Source organism: Protopterus annectens, chromosome 6.part0, assembly GCF_019279795.1.
Source record: "Protopterus annectens isolate FY-2018-M chromosome 6.part0, PAN1.0, whole genome shotgun sequence".
Classification (NCBI taxonomy): domain Eukaryota; kingdom Metazoa; phylum Chordata; order Ceratodontiformes; family Protopteridae; genus Protopterus; species Protopterus annectens.
In genome coordinates, this window is record NC_056737.1 from 1,168,719,983 (window position 1) to 1,168,736,495 (window position 16,513).

Below are 16,513 nucleotides of genomic sequence, written 5' to 3' on the forward strand. Positions count from 1 at the left end.
CAACTGTTCTGCCTTTTCTGCCCAGGTTTCTGTACCATACAGTAGTACTGGTCACACCACTGTCTTGTCTGTCATAGACTACTCCTGATACTCTATGCCAGTTGGCTGCAGCCCCTCTGAGTCTAGCTCTGACCTCTTCTTTCAGACTACACTTCTCCTCAACAACCCCTCCCAGATACTTGAAGCTGTTTACCTGTTCCACTATCTTCCCTTCTATCTCTATTCTCAGCTTCTTCTGATTTCCCCAGTTTGCCGCCATTACCACCGTCTTACCTGTGCTTAGTTTCATCCCATGTGCCTTCAGATTTTCATTCCATTCTTCTATCCTTTGCTGAAGTTCTAGCTTAGAGTCTGCCTGTACTGCCACATCGTCTGCATACAGCAGCTTTGTTGATCTGTCTCCTCCAACCTGTTTGCTAATGTAGTCCATCACCAGTATGAACGGCAGTGGGCTCAGAGCTGAACCCCGATATACACCCACTCCCACTGGGAACCCCTCTGTAAGGCCAAATACTGTTCGTGCTTGAGTCACTGGGTCCTTGTACATAGCCTGCACTAATTCTACCAATGTTTCCGGGACTTCAAACCACCGCAGTACTGCCCAGATTAGCTTTCTTGGGACCTTGTCATATGCTTTCTCCAAGTCTAGGAATTCCCAGTTGGACTCTCTCCTCATCTCTAGCTTCTTCTCAAGTATCTGTCTCAAAGCAAACATCGGGTCAATTGTACTGCATCCTGATCTGAATCCACACTGCTCATCTCACATCTTACATTCTATTACTCTGTGTATTCGTTTATCAATCACCCTCTCTAGAACTTTCATGCAATGTGGTAGGAGTTTGATCCCTCTGTACTGCCCACAGTTGTGGATGTCCCCTTTGTTCTTGTACACTGGCATGAGTATGCTTATTCTCCAGTCATCTGGGACACGCTTTTCTCTCCACATTGCTATTAGTAACCTTAGGAGCCATTTCTCCCTGTCTCACCCAGCATCTTTATCATATTTGCTGTAACCTCATCCAAGCCTGCTGCTTTCACTGACTTCATCTTCCTTAGTGCTGTTCTTACTTTTTCTAGGGTGGGCTCCTCTTCTTCTCTCATTGTAGGCTGTTTCTGGGGCAGTACAGCTTCTGTTGGGTTTTCTTCTTTCAAAAGCTGCTGGAAATACACCTTCCATCTGCCTTTGATGTTCTGTGGACTGGTGAGCAGGTTGTTGCTGGCGTCCCTTATGAAGGGTGTCTGACTATCTTCTTTATCTTTCTGTGTTTGCCTTGCAACCTGATATAGTTTCTTTGTGCCTCCGATAAACCTATTCTTTGCTATTGCAACTTGTTTCTTAGATTGTTTGTTAGCCAACCAGTAGTCCTTCCTAGCCTGGTCAGTCTTTTCTGTCTCCCACTTCTTCCTGCACTCCTTCTTTCTTTTGATGACTTCCTGGACTTCTGCATTCCACCACCAGCTTTCCTTATGTACTTTATTTCCATACCTGGCTCAGCCACATATCTTTTCTGCAGTCCTAACACATGCTGTTTTTAGCTGCTGCCACTCTTCTTCAACTCCACCTATTTCTTCCTCTTCTTGGGGTGCTCCCTGAGTAATTCCTTGAACTGCTGTACCTTCTTTCCAGTCAACTTCCAGGTCTTCAGCCTGGTCTCTGTTGACCTTAGAGCCTTCTCTGACCACTGCTTACAGCTGATTGTGGCAACTAATGGTTTATGCTGTGGACCGACTGTTTCACTGGGGATGACTTTACAATCATGGATTCTGCCCCAGTGCCTTTTCCTTACTAGGAGGAAGTCTACCTGAGTTGCATGTTGGCTACTCTTGTATGTGATCTTGTGACTGTTTCTCTTTCTGAACCATGTGATGACTGCTATCAAGCCATTTGCCAGACAGAAGTCTAGAATGGCTTCTCCTTCTTTATTCCTGTTGCCCCCTCTGTGGATATTTCATGTACACTTTTATTATTCCTTAGGTAAGAAGCATTAGTGGTATTTTATTTGATATGAAAGGCAATTGCAATAATGATGTTTTTGTCTCTGTCCTGCAGTGTCCCTCAAATATATATATATTATATATATATATATATATATATATATATATATATATATATATTATATATATATATATATATATATATATATATATATATATATATATATATATATATATATATATATATATATATATATACACACACACACACACACACACACACACATATATCTAAATGGAAATTTAAGACTAGGTTACAAAAACCAGCTCATACATACATACAAATATTTCAAGCAGAGGCATTAGTGCCCTTCTAGCCAATATACCAAAACACTTGTTCCCATAATAAGTGTCCAGGCTGTTCTTAAAAATATCTGAACTAGTACTTGCTTTAATGTAATTTGGTAGTCTGTTCCATGCATCAGCTACTCTGTCAGAGAACCAATTAGTACACTTCTCAGTCGTAGAGAACCTTCTACATAGGTTATCTGATGATTCTCTAGTACTTTTTGATAACCCTAAACATTCCCAGAAGTAGTTGTCTCTAAATGCCATATATGTCTGAATAAGATCTCATCTTAGATATGTAAGAGACACTGTACGAATTCAGATATTTTAGTCTTTCATAACTTAAATTTTCAAATCCATGGGTGGCCCTTGGTATATTTATGCTGTACTACTTCCAGTTTACTCATATTTGTTTTCTTTTAGGGTTTCCATATTGTTATTCCATACTCAAGTTACGGCCTAATGTAACTAACAAACAATGACTTCATAATTTTTGATTTCCTAGACTTTATAAATCTTTTTATACAACCTATAGTTCTATAACTATGATTAACCAGTTAGTTCATATGATTAGAAAAACTCATAGCTGAATCTACCCATATACCCAGGTCCTTAAACGAGTGTACAGTTTCAATCACTGTGCGTTGCATTAAATATTCACATTTCAATTTATGTCTCCCAAATCTCATATGCTTAGTTTTTGATGTATTTATAGCATATTATTGCCCTGTGCCCAATGATCAATTTAGTCAGGTTATTTTGGAGACATGCCTTATCTGTAACACATGTAATCAGTTTACCAATTTCAGGTAATCTGCATATAGACTGTAGAACACCTCACATGGAAAAGTTAGGTCTGAAAGATGCAATTTAAACAAGTAAGGGCCTAGGACAGAGCCCGGTGGGACACCCTAACTGTAACCAAGGATTTCACCTGTCCACTTGCTGTATGATACTTGCCATGTCCTATTTGTAAGCCATGCAGATTTCCATCTTATCAAGAGTACATCAATACCTAGTTGTACTAAGTTATTGGTCAGTGTTTTGTGTATGACCCTGTCAAATGCTGAAGTTAAATCTATACAAATCACATCACAGCACAATTTTTCATTCATAGCTGTTATTATATTGTTATAGAACATCATGTTACATGTGGTAATAGATCTGTTTTCAACATATGCATGCTGATGTATGGTTTTAAGTCCCAACCTATCCAGTTCTGACAATAACTTATCCAATACTACCTTCTCCATTATTTTTCCAGAACATGAAAGTAGACTTAAGGGTCTATATGACTCTGAGCTTGTCTACTCCCCTTTCCCTTAAAGACAGGTTTAATAAGTGTGTGCTTGAATCTTGAGGAATTTCCCATATTTATATGACCTAGTGAATAATAGATATTATGGTAGCATAAATTCTTGCTAAAGTGTTCTCAGGTCAATGTTACTAATTCCATCTCATCCTTGCGCTTTGTTTGGATCCAGTTTGTACAGTTCTTTTTCAATATAATCTAATGTGATTCCAGTATCTGGGGTTACTAGGATAACTTAACACCCCTTTCATGGAGCCAACCTGTTTTGTATAAGATTTTGTAAATATATGTATAAACTGTGGAGTCTGAGAATAAATTTTTGAATTTGCACACAGTTTATCAATTTTTGTGTCTTTACTCCTTTCACATCTTAGCTCAGGGACACTGTTAGTCAAATTTTTTGTAGTCCAGAAGCCAAGTGCCATGCCACTTTCCATAACAGATCTCCTTTATGTTTACATGCTGTTGTTTAGTGTCAGATTCAGACACAGATAAAGGGTTTGGTTCTCACCTTGGGAAGCATAATTAGCCTTTAAAAAGCCCCCCTGAGGTCATTAGCCTAGTAATCACATCTAAATCTATGTATTTTAGCAGCTTTTCCTAGTGACTGATATGCAAAATATTCCTGAGGTGGTTTTGCTACCATAGCAGGTCATACCTTCTACATGACATGGATTTCATCCATCCACAACCCCTTTTCCCCATTTTTGCACATGGGGTTTGGGTGTCACTTCAACAATGACAATCATCTAGAACCAAGGTTTACATCACGGAGTGGCTAGCCATGCCACAGTTGTACACAGTAGTACATGTACACGTACACACACTTACACATACACACACACACACACACACACACACATAAACACAAACTTATAGTGTCCAGTCGACCTTCTGCATGTGTTTGGAATGTGGGAGGAAACCGGAGCATCCAGAGGAAATCCATGCGAACACAGGGAGGACATGCAGATTCTGCAAAGAAGGCACCCCAGCCTAGATGGATAAGGTGTCAAATATCTATAAGACACACACTCAATAAATCTCAGAGACCATTTCACTGTGAAAATAGATAAGTTCCACAGTATCTGGTAATCTCTGCTAGTTACTTGCATGCTAATACCTCTTTACATTAAATGAGGTAAAAAGACAGAAACAATCTCATCAAAAAAAAGTGTGGGTGGTAGATGAAACACTGTACAGTACACTGAATGAAATCAAGAAAAACAGTTTGTGAAAGGTTTATAATAAGCTTATTAAGAATGAAGTTTTGTTTGCTTGAGCACTTTCTTTCGCATTTCCATTTACTAATTTCTTGACTGCTCATGACAGCTGTAGTTTGTCACAAAAATGCTCACATTATGAAAACTCTGAGTTCAAGACACAATTGTAAATCATGTAAAGCCTCATGTCAAAAAATACTGGTGATTTTTTTTTTCTGAATCATTGCTTTATTTCTGCATTGGAGATGACCTAGAAGTGAGAGCATAAATGTAAGAGGGTGTGGGAGTCCTGGGGAGCTTAGCCTTTGGCAAAAATACTTGTTTTAATTTTGGTGTTAACAGCTCTACACAAATACCTGTGCTGTTTGCGTACTTGAGTAGTTAATGTGATTCAGCTTGTGCATTTAGTTACATGTAGTAGACCCTTTAACAAACACATTTGCCTAGGGCAGGCAGCCACAGAGGGGCAGAGCTAAGTATTGTTACCTCACAGTGGTTGAGTCTCCAGTTTGGTTCTTCACTAGGGTGCCTCCTATGTAAAATTCTCACATCCTTCTGAAGTCCAAGTGGGCTTTTTTCAGGTGTTCCAATTTCTACCTATAGCCCAAAGAATTCAACTCTCAACGATCAGGCACTGCAAATAGGGTCAAAGGCCACTGAAAAGTAAGTACAAATAGTCAAAAATTGGGACATCTAGTTAGCATAAAATCTGAATAACAAATAGGATCATAGGAAGTTACTAGGCTATTGGCCCTGAGGCCCTTACAAGCCTAGCCAAGAATTTAGCCTATGTTCCAACAAGGCAGCACCCTATGCCACTGTCCAGAAGGGATATAGGTGGAATCCCAGGCGTGTATTTTCTGTTCCCCATCCAGTTATCTAGGTTGCACTTAAAAAGGTTTAATGAGGTACTCTGCTTTACATGAAGAGGGAGTCTATTCCACAAAAGGGGGAGTCTCTGGAACACAAATCTGTCCCGCCAACAAGTCCTATTGATGCCACAGATCAGGTTGAGGACTCGCATGCTAGTTACTCGAGTGGCGCTTGACTTGTGGATATGCAGCAGTCCCATCAGGGTGGGGTCTGAGATTGCTTTGTATGCCAGACAGACTTCACCTCTGACAAGTCGGTAGGAGACTGAGTAGAGAGACAGGGCTTTTAGCCTACCTGTGAAGGGTAGATGTTTGAGGCCCTGGATTCTCCGGATGAGGCATCTCTGTGGTCTCTCCAGCTGCTGCATGTGCTTTGTGAGGTACATACCGAAAGGGGCACTGTATTCAATAATCGGTCTTATAAAGGAAGAATACAGGGATGTTATGACCACCTTGTCCTTGGATGAGATACCCTTACTAATGAGATTGGCCATTTAGAAAGCTTTCTGTACAACAGAGGCAATATGTTGGTCAAAAGTCAGTTTGCCATCAACCAGGGTTCCCAAGTCCCTCACTACTGATTGCGTGCTTAGTGCCTTATTATCAATGTGATAAACTGTGGATCTATGATCCACTACACAATATCTATCTGGTAGGAATAGATATTTGGCGCAGGTACTTGGATGATTGCTGGATGGTGTGGCAGGCAGATGTGAGGTATTTACAAGAATTTATGGAATATCTCAACCAAAATGTATGGGGAATTGAGTTTACGGTAAACATACGATCTTTAAAGCATTAATTTTTTGGATGTTACTGTTACTAGAAACACAGACCACACATTGAACACTAGATCTTATCATAAATACCCTCAATACAACACTTTGTTACATGCTTTTAGCATGCACCCAGGCCACACCATCCGCAACATCCCCAAGTCACAGTTTATGCGCATTAAACGTCTGAGTTCAACACAGGGTGATTTCGACCGGGATGGTTTGGATCTCTATCACCGGTTTGCCAACAGAGGTTATAGACACCAAGACATCCTCAATGCCTGGAATTGGACTAATAATATTGAGAGACAAACTTTGTTACAGTATCAATCTAAACCTAGGGATTGTTCTATGAATACCATTCGGTTCATCACCACCTTTGGCAGAAATTCCAATGCCATCAAGGGTATCATCAATAGACATTGGAATATTCTTATGGCCAATGAATACTTGAGAACAATATTGGATCAACAATGCCATTTCTCTTACAGGAGAGGCAGAACTCTTGGCTCTCTTTTTTCACATTTCAAACACATAGAAAGTGGGGGGGGGGGGGCGATACATCAACAAATGACTATGTCTGGTGATATATTAGTAGGCACATTTCCATGTGGCCATTGTGGTTCATGTAAACAAATAAATAAGAGTAAGGAATTTAGTAGTCGTAATACCAGTAAGGTGTACCAATGCAGAACATTTGGCAACTGTAGCAGTAGTTGGGTGGTCTATTTGGCAACATGTCGGTGTCAAGATTTCTATGTAGGCCAAACTTCTAGACCACTAAGAACACGCATCAACGAACATAGATCAGATATCAAAACCAGGAAGGAAACCAATGCATTATATAGGCATGTTTTGAAACATCCCGAAGCACAGTTTTCTTTTGTAATCATTGACAGAATTCTGGGGGATCGTAGCAATCCCCAGGGATGGCGTAGAATACTCACTCACAAAGAACAACATTGGATTATTACACTGGGCGCCTTATTCCCTCCTGGACTGAATGACCATTTGTAAACAGAGAGACATAGGTTGGTTCGGTTCTTTTTCTGTTTATATCAAATGATGTATATACTTAGTTTACATCATGTATTTTATGAATATGGGTTTATAATAATCTGTATGTATTTTTCATATCTTTCTACAGTTTTTCCTATGTGTCATATAGGATCCGATGACGGACAGCCATTGGCACATCGACATACCTGCTTCAATCACAGTTACAGGAACTTTATTGGAACATTGGATTAAGCATGGATTTTCCAATTCGGCCACATTACTATTTGTTAACCACAATTTTTCTGTTGGAACCATCATTGCACTTTATTCATGCTGTGGATGGGATTCTTTGGTTATTACAACATTCATGATATATGTCTTTAGCTTAACTAGATTATTCAGGTATGCTACACTGTTTATATTCAGGTTTTATTATTCTACATGTGGGGGTTTGTTCAGAATATATTTTTCATCTTTTATTTCTCAATTCTTATTTATATGCTATATTTGGTATATATTGTTAAGTCATGACTGCACTTATTTTCATGCATTATTGCTGGTTACATTTTGTGTACTATCTCTTTAAGTATTTATTGGTTGCATTCTCCATTTGTTTCTCAGGTGGGGTGTGTATATAAATGGATTGTATTTTTGGTGAACTGGTTATACACTGAAGAAGGCATTGGTTGCCGAAACCGGTCTGTTCAATAAAAGGCTTATTATTCAGCCATTTTCATGTTTTTGATTTAATTTTTCTATTTTTATTACTTCTGGATCGTATATTGCTGGCCTAGTGTTGTTCATTTGATTGGTTTGGCCGCGCATCTACCTACCTGCATAGCATCATGTTGGATAAACTGTGGGGATGTCATTCTCCCCAAAAGGGATGATGATACATTTTTTTGGCATTCAGTTTCAGGGCATGTTTCTGGCACCAGTCATTTGTTTGGGGGAGACCCTCCTGGAGGATGTCCACATCACTAGAGGAACTGATGATATCACCCAGCTTGCAGTCATCTGCAAACCTGGACAGCCATAGACCACTAGATTTGGCCTGCCCTTCTGAGAAGTATATCCCAAACAGCAGAGGTCCCAAGAGCAATCCCTGGAGTACACCGCTTGTTACAGGTCTACTACTTAAGGTGGCTTTCCCCATTTTGACTAGGTGGGTTCAATCAGTAAGCCAGTTTGCTACCCATCTAGTAAAATATGGATTGATGCCTGATTGAGAGTTTATCTACTATACCTGAGTGGGGAATAGTGTCGAAGGCCTCGGCCAGGTCAGGGTAGGCAGTGTGCACCTTCTTCCCCTCGTTTATGGCCTTGGTGACAGTCTCAAAGAAGTCGACCAAATTTTACAGGCATGACCTCCACTTAACAAAACCAAAATGTGTGGAATCAACTGTCTGGAGGTTACCAATATCCTTGTTAATGAGGTCCACGATAACCCACTCCATGGCCTTGCAGATCAGGCTAGTTAGGTGATGGGTCTATAATTTTTCCTGGATAGGTGGATGCTCCACCTTTGTGCAAAGGGATGACAGTAGCTGTCCTCCACTTGGCTGGGATGAAGCCAGTACTCAGGCTTTGATTGAATAGGGTGCCTAATGGTGCTGCAGGTTCCCGCCTGAGTTCATGTAGGATGCAGCCTGGGATGTTATCGGGTCCCATGGAGGCTGTATGTTTTGCTTTTGAGAAGGCAGTGATGACTTGCTCCCTAGAGATAAGAGGAGGGGGGAGCACGTACTGGGGATGTCATATTTTACTGATGGAGGGGGACAGAGGAGTGAAGTTTTCCCTGAAACTGTCTGCCAGCAGGTTGGCTATATCTACAGGGTTTGTGTATGTGGTGTCCTTGACTACCAGTTCTGAGCAGATCTGGGTGCTTCCCTTGAGATTGTGGACATATGTGAAGAAAGCCTTATGACTGTCTTTAGTAGATGTGGCCAGTTTCAACTCGAAGTCTGCATTGGAGAATTTCACTAGTGCTCTTATTTGCTTTTTCAGGCTAAGGAGAGATTGCTTCCAATTGGACACCTGCTCCTTCTTGGTCCTGGACAGCAATTATTTCCTTTTATTATAGAGTTTATTTATTGTAGATGTCCACCAGACACATAACTCTTCCTCCTTCACTTCCAGTAAGAATGTATATACTATTTAGAATCAAATGTTTAAAAAACAGAGTGACAAACATGATGGAAAAATATAAGCACATTATCAAAATGAAAGTGTGAAGCACGGAGTCTAGATGGCCAACTGAGAGCAGTGAATTTTGAGAGCTCCATAAACTAATATAATAATATAGGAAAATGTTATTATTTTCAAGGTGTAAACATCAGAAATTTATAGATAATCTACTAAACTACATAAATATCAATTTTGGTGGAGTGATACAAAAATGTTCCTGTCAAGTAACTTGGAGATATATTGAGTCACTGAATATAAACAACTCAAGCAATTCTCATTCAGATGCTGCTTTGAAAAAAGAATTGCAATTGATGACATTTACCTTACAGGAACTATCTTTGAAGATGGGTGGCTTTAAAAACAACTTAGAAAACCTCAAATTAAATTCTCAGAAACAGACTGATACTCTTAAGGAACTATTACAGCAACACCTAACAAAAATAATACATATAGAGACTTCTTTAAATGACAATGAATGGAGACTCAAAGAGAGAGAATTCCAATTCCAAAAATAATTTCTGCTTAAACAGAATACATGGCTGCTTAACAAAATAGATGACTTAGAAAACAGGGAAAGGAGAAACAACATAAGGATCTTTGGTCTGCCTGAAAACAGAGTTGAAGACATTATTTCATTTAATTCTTAACAACCTGGATTCCTGAATTTTTAGACTTGAAAGAGGGACTTTCATTTGGAATTGAAAGGGCACACAGAGCAATGAGGAAACCTGCTTCTAACTCAACAAATACTCCACCTAGATCCATAGTTATAACATTTATTTCATTTCTGGACAAGGAACTAATATTAAAATCTGCTTGGAGAAAATCACCCTTAAAATACAATCAAAGCCTGATAAGGTTTGACAATGATTATTCTTCTAGAATACTAGAACAAAGGAAAAAAGTCTGGCCAATAATAAAACTGTTGAAACAAAACAACATTAAAGCACAGCTGGCCTTTCCAGCCAAGATAAAAATACTTTTTGCCAATGAGATGAGATTTAATGACTTAGAAGAAGCTACTATATTCATCAAAAACAACATAGTGTCTATCCCAGAAGAAATGGAATGGATGGCCCCTACTCTTAAAAGAATAAAAGAAACAAATCCTTGGACTGATGCAAGAAAGAAGAAACAAAAAACTGATTTCAAGATAGCTGTCCCAAAAAAAAAAATAACTCTTACAACTACATCTCTCAAAGTATCAACTGATATGGTACATCACTTGTCATCTGTTTTTATTAAAAAAAAAAAAACAGGAGGTTTCTTAAACAACTGAGAAATAGTAATGATTTATTCAGAATGTTCAAAGACTCCAGTAATTCTTCACAAACAAAGGTAGGTCAAGATGGATTACTATTTACATTATATATAAGCCAAACAAAGCAACATATAATATAAACATAGAGGTTTCTATTCCCCTACTTGAACTCAATAAATACTTATCTTATTCATTTTCCATTGTTTTTACTTAGTTAATTCAACATGGTACCATTCATCAGAGTTCAGACTCAGATGTAACAAATTAACATCATATATAATAGCAGTAACAGTAGAGTGTTTTGAAAAAAAATGCTGTCATGGAGACTAATGTCTTCTTCAGTTAAAGTATGATTTAAAAATGTCATGTATATCCTGGTTGAATAACAGTAGCAAGCTCTTAGTACAAATGTCATCATTATTCTGTCTAAATAAAGTTAATATCAATTATGGCAGGTATCACAGCTATGATTGCTGTCTGATCAATCCTGATATGGTGTGTGTGGATGCAGCTGTGTCTGGCAGCTAGTACAAATGTCATTATTTTGTCTAGACATAGTTAATATCAATTATGGCAGGTATCATAGCTTTGAGTGCTGTTTGATTAAGCCTGATATGGTGTGTGTGTATGCAGCTGTGTCTGGCAGCTGCTGTATGTTGCTGTTTTCTCATTTCCGGGAAGCTATGGGTTGCAGCTTGTGACTGAGGTTTACTGATGCTTGTGTATTAGGAAGAGACATTTGGTGTTTTAGCCTGGATCTAGGGGAAAGGGGGTGGATAAAACTGTGATTTGGGGTATTTTGATAGAAAATAGTTTGTTTATACATCTGCTGAGTGAGAGGTGGGAAGGCTGGAAGAATGTGCTATCTCTTGTTGTGGTGGCTTATTGGGAGGTTTTTTTTTGCTCTTCATTCTTTTTATGGCCGCTGCCTTGCTGAAAGGGAGGAAATTTAGGCTTGAAGTTTCAGTGAAGTGAAGCTTTGCTTCAGGTGTATCACAAGCCTCTGGTATGTAATACACAGACACACTAACAGAAACAGATGCTCCCAGGTTGTTATGGTAACAGAGACAGAGTGACAATAATGCTTAATGGGTCTGAGGAGCCTCCGAGATGATTCTTGGCAATGTTTTTGGTTTAAAAAAAAATATATATATATATATATATATATATATATATATATATATATATATATATGTAAAATAAAAGGTCTGTTTTAAACCACATGCACACATATTGATGGTTTCCCAACACTTCGTTTAGCTCATTAAGTTGATTCTTGATTAAAAAAAAAATAAGCGCAATTTTATATTTAAAATGTATTTTGGTCCAAACACATTAAGGACTTACATAAGAGTGGTATTCTGAGTTATTGTGAAAGACTAAGAGCACTTGGTTTTGTGCAGTACCCTTTGTAGTGGTCTGGGAGGTGAGCTTGCTTAGACGTGTTATGCATATGGGGATAGCTGATTTTAGGGGTGTTTGGGGTTGCCAGGAAGTACTAGAGAGTCATCAGATTTCCTTTGTGGAAATATCTGTGGGAATGGAAGGAGTGGTTCACTGGCAGAGTGGCCACTGCATGGAACAGGCTGGTAAAATGGAACAGCACAAATATTGGTTTGGATATTTTAAGAACAGCCTGGAAACACACCACATGAACTAGTGAATGGGATTCTGGCAAAACTGGATGGGTATTGTTGCCCGTGCTTGAAGTACTGATACGTGTGTATATAAGGATGGAAATACACTTATAACAAATAAGAAACTAGAAGGGTCTCATAATTTAAAGTCTATGGACTGTATAAACATGTTTGGAAGGAACTAATAATAAGAATAAGTATTACGGGCTTGTGGTTTCTCAAATAACTCAGCAACAGCCAAAAAATAAAAACACACACAATAGTTATGTAATGTATGATTTTAGTAAATCTAGACATAAAATATATAGTCATCATATAAGATGAAGCAGTCTGCTGAATTAAGATATTAAAGAAAGGATTTAATAACATGGGCTTGTGTATAATAACAACACTACTGTCTTAACTTGTCATAAATGACATAAACTACATTGAACATCAAGGGGAAGCATGATGATTTTCTTATATAAGTAAATATGCATAAGAAGTTATGTAATTCCTTTAACTTGAATTGTAGTTTTTGTAACCCATCTTGACCATATATAATACTTAAGAGGTTACCAAGGTAACTAATGTTTATACATGACATCAAACTGACAAAGTTGTTCAAGAGAAACAATAGAAGCCTGAACTTGAAATGTTACAGAATGTAATAATCGTATTCTGAACAAATAGTATTAAATTACAATAGACACTCAGTTTAATAACTTGTGTCATACATTATATTGAACATCAAGCGGAAGCATGATGATTTTCTCATATAAGTAAATGTGCATAACAAGTCATATAATTGATTTAACTTGAATTCTGGTTTTGTAACCCATCTTGACCATACATAATACGTAAGCTGTTACCAAGGTAACTAATGTTTTATACATGACATAAAACTGACAAAGTTGTTCAAGGGAAACAACAGAAGCCTGAACTAGGAATGTCACAGAATGTAGCAATCACATTCTGAACAAATAGTATTAAGTTGATAATAATCACTCACTTTAACCTTTGCTGATTATACAAAATTGAATGTTGCCATTTAAATCTAAAAACTTTCAGTATATGCCATAAAATGGCAATTTGTGAATATGGAAAGAGAACTTGTAGTCATTAATCACAATAAGTGAATTTGTTGTTTTTAACCTATAATTTCACTCATTTTATAATAAGAAATGACAGCTATGAAAATCCTTATGTGTAGGAAATGGGGGAAGAGGGATGCACTGACAATTAAAATGCAATAACTTTCATCAATGCTCACATAAAAAAACTTGATGCTTTAAGTAAGTTAGCAACAAACAAAGTGATTACTTAAATGCTGGCAAACAATTAAATATAACTTCTGATATATCCAGTAAAATACATTATATTATAAACATTAGGTATAAATATTATTACCATCTATTTATATTAAATAATATGTTTTGAAAGACTTCATCAATAACGGTGAATATATTAAATAACTGTGTGGTATAATCTTTTACTGTGGTTTTATATATGATACATCCTACTTTACTATGACTGAATTGATTGTCATCTATCTGTCATGTAAATATTAACTTCTTATACAATAAGCAGACATTTACATTGTATTAGAATTCTGTCTAATCTACAATAGTATTATATCTGTTCAAAATAATACAAATATTGCTTATTCCTATTACAAATATTCTCCATATGACAAATTCAATTTATGGAGCTCAGATGTTCTGGATTATCAAGGTATGAGTGATAATCTGATGGACTTAGATTTATCCATCAGATTAGGAATGATTTTCATTCCATGACTAGTGCAGATCTTAGTTTTGTTAAATTTATTAATTTAAATTTATTTCACAAAAACATGTTTAGTATGCCTGACCAAAACATTACTTTACTGGTAAACACTCAAAGTATAAAACTCATAATTTCCTTTAAAAGCTCAAACATATACTTTATAGTTATTAGAGGAAAATGTTTAATAGTCACAATAAAACAAAAAATACATAATCTAAATAACCTAAAATGGATTTAACTTTATTATTTTTAAATACCAATGGCTTAACCAATCATACCAAGAGATCAGATCTACTGAAATATTTAAAATTGAACAAAGCACAAATTGTATTCCTTCAAGAAACTCATTTCAAAACAAATGACAATTACAAATGGAATCCTAAGGAATATATATTGGTGCAATCTACTTAGACAAAGATAAAAGAGGTAATTTTATGGAAAACAAATATGATTAAAACAGAAATCATTTATAAGTATGAAGATAAAGAAGGCCTTATGGCATTAGTAATAGTTAAATATAATAGAATATGGACCCTAGCCAATCTATACTGGTTCACGGGCACTGGAACAGGAACTGTTTAAAAACACTTGGATTTCATTTCCAATAATTATAAAGGCAACTTAATATTAGGAGGAGATTTTAACTTTATATTTGATACTTCTGAAACTACAAATAAAAGACTGCTGCGTACATCTGCTGTATCAAAAGCTTTAAACAAGTGGGTAGAATCATTTCATCTTGTAGATACTTTCAAATTTAAAGAAGGTAAATCTTTGTTGTTTTCCCATCAAGATCACAGATATGGTACCCAAACTAGAATTGATAAAATATTTGCTATCCATGACTTACACTCTAAAATCATTAATTTTTCAATCACTCCCTGCCCCTTTTCAGACCACAATTCATTGATACTAAAACTTCAAAATGGGTACAAACCATTAATCTTTAACTCCAGAATTCCAGCATATATAACTAAAATTAAAGAGTTCAAACCCTGATTATCTGAATTAGAGTTCTTCTTAGATATTAATTACACCACAGAGATAAATAAAATAATGATCATTAAAAGCTTACACATATGGTAAAACCCTAACTTGGTATAAAAAAAAATCAGAGAATGGGATTCTGAATTATTATATCTACAATCAAAACTTTTGTCAGTAAAAGCTGAAAAAAAATCAAAATCATTTGGAGATGAAAAAGAAAGCAGAAGTATTAAACAATAAATACAATGAAATTCTAACACATAAAACTAGTTTAGCTTTAGAAAAACTAAAAATTAATACCTTGGCCACTTTATCCCAAATATCTACATAATTTATCCACAAGAATCAAAATATAATCAAAAGCTAATAACATTAAAAGTATCCTCCATGAAAAAAAAGGGAAAAAAATGTCTCGGATATAGGTGACACTCTTGGTGCCTATAAAAATCACTATATGGAACATTTCCAAAAAGAAAATATACATATCGATCAATTAAATCTAGATGAAAAATGTTCTAATATAAAAAAATACCAGAAAAATTAAAACGCGATCTGCAAGCACCAATATCCTACAAAGAAATTACAGATACAATAAAAGAGGGTAAAAATAATAAAGCTCCAGGTATAGATGGCATAATTATAGAAATATATAAACTGTTTCTTTCAAAGATACTCTCCCTCTTCCATAAAACTCTATTAGAAATTCAGTCACAAGCTTTAATACCACCCTCTTGGAGATATTCCTTAATTACACCAATCCTAAAGGAAAACAAATCCCCAAACCTCTGCACCTCATATAGACCTATATCATTATTAAATAATGACTATAAGATATTTATGACAATATTAACTAACAGAATGAAAATACCACTATCCAAAACAATAAATAATGATCAGGCTGGATTTATATATCATAGACACACACATTACAATATTAAAAGGATAATTTTTCTTATAGATTATGTTAATAAAGAAAATAAAGAAACACTCATAATTGGCTTAGATATAGAGAAAGCCTTTGATTCCCTAAATTGGGACTACTTATTCAAAATCCTAATGCTATTTGAATTTCTTGCATCCTTTGTTCATCTCCTAAAGAATATATATATAAATAATTTAGCATATGTCAAGTTAGGTCCTGTTAACTCTGAATCTATACATATAACAAAAGGCACTAAACAAGGATGTCTCATGTCTCCAATTCAATTTGCT

The 16,513-nt window shown here is 36.4% G+C and overlaps 1 protein-coding gene across 6 annotated transcripts in view; it reads right to left on the reverse strand.

Moving 5' to 3' along the window:
* TANK (TRAF family member associated NFKB activator) overlaps positions 1–16,513 on the reverse strand; it is a 1,995,915-nt gene that overhangs the window by 330,537 nt on the left and 1,648,865 nt on the right. The gene's annotated exons all lie outside the window — the stretch shown is intronic.